Below are 6,981 nucleotides of genomic sequence, written 5' to 3'. Positions count from 1 at the left end.
CTGTGTCGTGGACGTTGAGACGAGCTGCTCTGTGTCGTGGACGTTGAGACGAGCTGCTCTGTGTCGTGGACGTTGAGACGAGCTGCTCTGCGGCGTGGACGTTGAGACGAGCTGCTCTGCGGCGTGGACGTTGAAACGAGCTGCTCTGCGTCGTGGACGTTGAGACGAGCTGCTCTGTGTCGTGGACGTTGAGACGAGCTGCTCTGTGTCGTGGACGTTGAGACGAGCTGCTCTGTGTCGTGGACGTTGAAACGAGCTGCTCTGTGTCGTGGACGTTGAGACGAGCTGCTCTGTGTCGTGGACGTTGAGACGAGCTGCTCTGTGTCGTGGACCTTGACACAAGCTGCTCTGCGGCGTGGACGTTGAAACGAGTTGCTCTGCGGCGTGGACGTTGAAACGAGTTGCTCTGCGGCGTGGACGTTGAAACGAGTTGCTCTGCGTCGTGGACGTTGAGACGAGCTGCTCTGCGGCGTGGACGTTGAAACGAGTTGCTCTGTGTCGTGGACGTTGAGACGAGCTGCTCTGCGGCGTGGGCATTGAAACGAGCTGCTCTGCGGCGTGGACGTTGAGACGAGCTGAGCTGCTCTGCGGCGTGGACGTTGAGACGAGCTGAGCTGCTCTGCGGCGTGGACGTTGAGACGAGCTGCTCTGCGGCGTGGACGTTGAGACGAGCTGCTCTGCGGCATGGACCTTGACACAAGCTGCTCTGCGGCGTGGACGTTGAGACGAGCTGCTCTGCGGCGTGGACGTTGAGACGAGCTGCTCTGCGGCGTGGGCGTTGAGACGAGCTGCTCTGCGGCGTGGGCGTTGAAACGAGCTGTTCTGCGGCGTGGACGTTGAAACGAGCTGCTCTGCGGCGTGGACGTTGAAACGAGTTGCTCTGCGGCGTGGACGTTGAGACGAGCTGCTCTGCGGCGTGGACGTTGAGACGAGCTGCTCTGTGTCGTGGACGTTGAAACGAGCTGCTCTGTGTCGTGGACGTTGAAACGAGCTGCTCTGTGTCGTGGACGTTGAGACGAGCTGCTCTGTGTCGTGGACGTTGAGACGAGCTGCTCTGTGTCGTGGACGTTGAGACGAGCTGCTCTGCGGCGTGGACGTTGAGACGAGCTGCTCTGCGGCGTGGACGTTGAGACGAGCTGCTCTGTGTCGTGGACGTTGAGACGAGCTGCTCTGCGTCGTGGACGTTGAGACGAGCTGCTCTGTGTCGTGGACGTTGAGACGAGCTGCTCTGCGGCGTGGACGTTGAGACGAGCTGCTCTGCGGCGTGGACGTTGAGACGAGCTGCTCTGCGGCATGGACCTTGACACAAGCTGCTCTGCGGCGTGGACGTTGAGACGAGCTGCTCTGTGTCGTGGACGTTGAGACGAGCTGCTCTGTGTCGTGGACGTTGAGACGAGCTGCTCTGCGGCGTGGACGTTGAGACGAGCTGCTCTGCGGCGTGGGCATTGAAACGAGCTGCTCTGCGGCGTGGACGTTGAGACGAGCTGCTCTGCGGCGTGGGCATTGAAACGAGCTGCTCTGTGTCGTGGGCATTGAAACGAGCTGCTCTGCGTCGTGGACGTTGAGACGAGCTGCTCTGCGGCGTGGGCATTGAAACGAGCTGCTCTGCGTCGTGGGCGTTGAGACGAGCTGCTCTGCGGCGTGGGCGTTGAAACGAGCTGTTCTGCGGCGTGGACGTTGAAACGAGCTGCTCTGCGGCGTGGACGTTGAAACGAGTTGCTCTGCGGCGTGGACGTTGAAACGAGTTGCTCTGCGGCGTGGACGTTGAAACGAGTTGCTCTGCGTCGTGGACGTTGAGACGAGCTGCTCTGCGGCGTGGACGTTGAAACGAGTTGCTCTGTGTCGTGGACGTTGAGACGAGCTGCTCTGCGGCGTGGGCGTTGAGACGAGCTGAGCTGCTCTGCGGCGTGGACGTTGAGACGAGCTGAGCTGCTCTGCGGCGTGGACGTTGAAACGAGCTGCTCTGTGTCGTGGACGTTGAGACGAGCTGCTCTGCGGCGTGGGCGTTGAGACGAGCTGAGCTGCTCTGCGGCGTGGACGTTGAAACGAGTTGCTCTGTGTCGTGGACGTTGAGACGAGCTGCTCTGCGGCGTGGGCGTTGAGACGAGCTGAGCTGCTCTGCGGCGTGGACGTTGAGACGAGCTGAGCTGCTCTGCGGCGTGGACGTTGAAACGAGCTGCTCTGCGGCGTGGACGTTGAGACGAGCTGAGCTGCTCTGCGGCGTGGACGTTGAGACGAGCTGAGCTGCTCTGCGGCGTGGACGTTGAGACGAGCTGCTCTGCGGCGTGGACGTTGAGACGAGCTGCTCTGCGGCGTGGACGCTGAGACGAGCTGCTCTGCTCTCATCATCACGTTTATCCCCGCAGAGTGACATCATCACGTTTATCCTCGCAGAGCGACATCATCACGTTTATCCTCGCAGAGCGACATCATCACGTTTATCCTCGCAGAGCGACATCATCACGTTTATCCTCGCAGAGTGACATCATCACGTTTATCCCCGCAGAGTGACATCATCACGTTTATCCTCGCAGAGCGACATCATCACGTTTATCCCCGCAGAGCGACATCATCACGTTTATCCTCGCAGAGCGACATCATCACGTCTATCCTCGCAGAGCGACATCATCACGTTTATCCCCGCAGAGCGACATCATCACGTTTATATCCGCAGAGCGACATCATCACGTTTATATCCGCAGAGCGACATCATCACGTTTATATCCGCAGAGCGACATCATCACGTTTATCCTCGCAGAGCGACATCATCGCGTTTATCCCCGCAGAGCGACATCATCGCGTTTATCCCCGCAGAGCGACATCATCGCGTTTATCCCCGCAGAGCGACATCATCACGTTTATCTCCGCAGAGCGACATCATCACGTCTATCCTCGCAGAGCGACATCATCGCGTTTATCCTCGCAGAGCGACATCATCACGTCTATCCTCGCAGAGCGACATCATCACGTCTATCCTCGCAGAGCGACATCATCACGTCTATCCTCGCAGAGCGACATCATCACGTTTATCTCCGCAGAGCGACATCATCACGTCTATCCTCGCAGAGCGACATCATCACGTTTATCTCCGCAGAGCGACATCATCACGTCTATCCTCGCAGAGCGACATCATCGCGTTTATATCCGCAGAGCGACATCATCACGTTTATCCTCGCAGAGCGACATCATCACGTCTATCCTCGCAGAGCGACATCATCACGTTTATCCCCGCAGAGCGACATCATCACGTTTATATCCGCAGAGCGACATCATCACGTTTATATCCGCAGAGCGACATCATCACGTTTATATCCGCAGAGCGACATCATCACGTTTATCCTCGCAGAGCGACATCATCGCGTTTATCCCCGCAGAGCGACATCATCGCGTTTATCCCCGCAGAGCGACATCATCGCGTTTATCCCCGCAGAGCGACATCATCACGTTTATCTCCGCAGAGCGACATCATCACGTCTATCCTCGCAGAGCGACATCATCGCGTTTATCCTCGCAGAGCGACATCATCACGTCTATCCTCGCAGAGCGACATCATCACGTCTATCCTCGCAGAGCGACATCATCACGTCTATCCTCGCAGAGCGACATCATCACGTTTATCTCCGCAGAGCGACATCATCACGTCTATCCTCGCAGAGCGACATCATCACGTTTATCTCCGCAGAGCGACATCATCACGTCTATCCTCGCAGAGCGACATCATCGCGTTTATATCCGCAGAGCGACATCATCGCGTTTATCTCCGCAGAGCGACATCATCACGTTTATCTCCGCAGAGCGACATCATCACGTTTATCCCCGCAGAGCGACATCATCACGTTTATCCCCGCAGAGCGACATCATCGCGTTTATCCCCGCAGAGCGACATCATCACGTTTATCCTCGCAGAGCGACATCATCACGTTTATCCCCGCAGAGCGACATCATCACGTTTATCCTCGCAGAGCGACATCATCACGTTTATCCCCGCAGAGCAACATCATCGCGTTTATCCCCGCAGAGCGACATCATCGCGTTTATCCCCGCAGAGCGACATCATCGCGTTTATCCCCGCAGAGCGACATCATCACGTTTATCCTCGCAGAGCGACATCATCGCGTTTATCCTCGCAGAGCAACATCATCGCGTTTATCCTCGCAGAGCGACATCATCGCGTTTATCCCCGCAGAGCGACATCATCGCGTTTATCCCCGCAGAGCGACATCATCGCGTTTATCCCCGCAGAGCGACATCATCACGTTTATCCTCGCAGAGCGACATCATCACGTTTATCCCCGCAGAGCGACATCATCACGTTTATCCTCGCAGAGCAACATCATCGCGTTTATCCTCGCAGAGCGACATCATCGCGTTTATCCCCGCAGAGCGACATCATCACGTCTATCCTCGCAGAGCGACATCATCACGTTTATCTCCGCAGAGCGACATCATCACGTCTATCCTCGCAGAGCGACATCATCGCGTTTATATCCGCAGAGCGACATCATCACGTTTATCCTCGCAGAGCGACATCATCACGTCTATCCTCGCAGAGCGACATCATCACGTTTATCCCCGCAGAGCGACATCATCACGTTTATATCCGCAGAGCGACATCATCACGTTTATATCCGCAGAGCGACATCATCACGTTTATATCCGCAGAGCGACATCATCACGTTTATCCTCGCAGAGCGACATCATCGCGTTTATCCCCGCAGAGCGACATCATCGCGTTTATCCCCGCAGAGCGACATCATCGCGTTTATCCCCGCAGAGCGACATCATCACGTTTATCTCCGCAGAGCGACATCATCACGTCTATCCTCGCAGAGCGACATCATCGCGTTTATCCTCGCAGAGCGACATCATCACGTCTATCCTCGCAGAGCGACATCATCACGTCTATCCTCGCAGAGCGACATCATCACGTCTATCCTCGCAGAGCGACATCATCACGTTTATCTCCGCAGAGCGACATCATCACGTCTATCCTCGCAGAGCGACATCATCACGTTTATCTCCGCAGAGCGACATCATCACGTCTATCCTCGCAGAGCGACATCATCGCGTTTATATCCGCAGAGCGACATCATCGCGTTTATCTCCGCAGAGCGACATCATCACGTTTATCTCCGCAGAGCGACATCATCACGTTTATCCCCGCAGAGCGACATCATCACGTTTATCCCCGCAGAGCGACATCATCGCGTTTATCCCCGCAGAGCGACATCATCACGTTTATCCTCGCAGAGCGACATCATCACGTTTATCCCCGCAGAGCGACATCATCACGTTTATCCTCGCAGAGCGACATCATCACGTTTATCCCCGCAGAGCAACATCATCGCGTTTATCCCCGCAGAGCGACATCATCGCGTTTATCCCCGCAGAGCGACATCATCGCGTTTATCCCCGCAGAGCGACATCATCACGTTTATCCTCGCAGAGCGACATCATCGCGTTTATCCTCGCAGAGCAACATCATCGCGTTTATCCTCGCAGAGCGACATCATCGCGTTTATCCCCGCAGAGCGACATCATCGCGTTTATCCCCGCAGAGCGACATCATCGCGTTTATCCCCGCAGAGCGACATCATCACGTTTATCCTCGCAGAGCGACATCATCACGTTTATCCCCGCAGAGCGACATCATCACGTTTATCCTCGCAGAGCAACATCATCGCGTTTATCCTCGCAGAGCGACATCATCGCGTTTATCCCCGCAGAGCGACATCATCGCGTTTATCCTCGCAGAGCGACATCATCGCATTTATCCTCGCAGAGCGACATCATCACGTTTATCCTCGCAGAGCGACATCATCACGTTTATCCCCGCAGAGTGACATCATCACGTCTATCCTCGCAGAGTGACATCATCACGTTTATATCCGCAGAGCGACATCATCACGTTTATCTCCGCAGAGTGACATCATCACGTCTATCCTCGCAGAGTGACATCATCGCGTTTATATCCGCAGAGCGACATCATCACGTTTATCCCCGCAGAGTGACATCATCACGTTTATCCTCGCATCATCACGCCCGGTGCTGAAAATGAGACGTTTCAGATGGAAACACCTCTTAGATGCTGATGATGAAGTTTTCTACATAATGATGAACAGAAATCTGAACTATGAAGGTTCTGCATTCAGACTCCAGATACCAGATCAGATCCCAGTCTGGGCAGCTGTAGAGCCCAGAGGTTCTCCGGAGGGATCGCCTGCCAGACCTGGATCAGGGCAGCAGTCTGTGGATGGAACCAGACGCCTCGGAGGCGCTGGACTGGATCCAGGTCTGGTGAACTGGAACCAGTCCACTGCAGCAGGTTCTGGTCTGACAGCAGGTCTGAGATCTCCTCCCGATACCTTCAGGCAGTCCGCGTACCTCTGGCGAGCACGTGGAGGTCTGTGGAGCGCCTCTGCCTCCCCACACCATCTGGGAGACACAGCAGCTTGGTGTTCTTCCTGGATGAGCTGCACCACCTCTAGCAGCGAGGACTCAGAAAGGAGACAGGGAAACAATCTCTGACTACTCGGTTCTGTCCTACGAGGACTTCCATCCAGCAGGTTTTCAATGTATTCCTGCTCCAACACACGTGAATTAAATGAATGAGTCCTTGTGCAGGATTTGATTGGCTGTTTTATATTCATTTAATTTATTTTAGGTGTGTTGAGGGTGGCTTCACTAGGGGCCTGCTGGACAAGCCCTGGTCTGGACTCCACCTGCAGGACCGGTCCTTTACAGAGGTTGTCCCGGTAACTGCCTCATTTCCACCAGTTATCTGACCCATCCAACACTGAACCACTGATCCACCCTCAGCCTTCCTCGCTGGACCGACCCAGTGGAACGGACTTCCAGGTTCACGCTAATCGGCTCGTTTTGAATCTGATGGCAGCAGCACAGCTGTGAAAAGTAGTTCCAGGGTGATCCAGCATCCCCTCTTCTCTTAAGAACTGTCTGGGAAGTGAGGAGACCTGTTCT

The sequence above is a fragment of the Telmatherina bonti genome, assembly GCF_933228915.1.
Source record: "Telmatherina bonti genome assembly, chromosome: 4".
NCBI lineage: Eukaryota > Metazoa > Chordata > Actinopteri > Atheriniformes > Telmatherinidae > Telmatherina > Telmatherina bonti.
Note: the sequence above shows the minus strand (reverse complement) of the source record.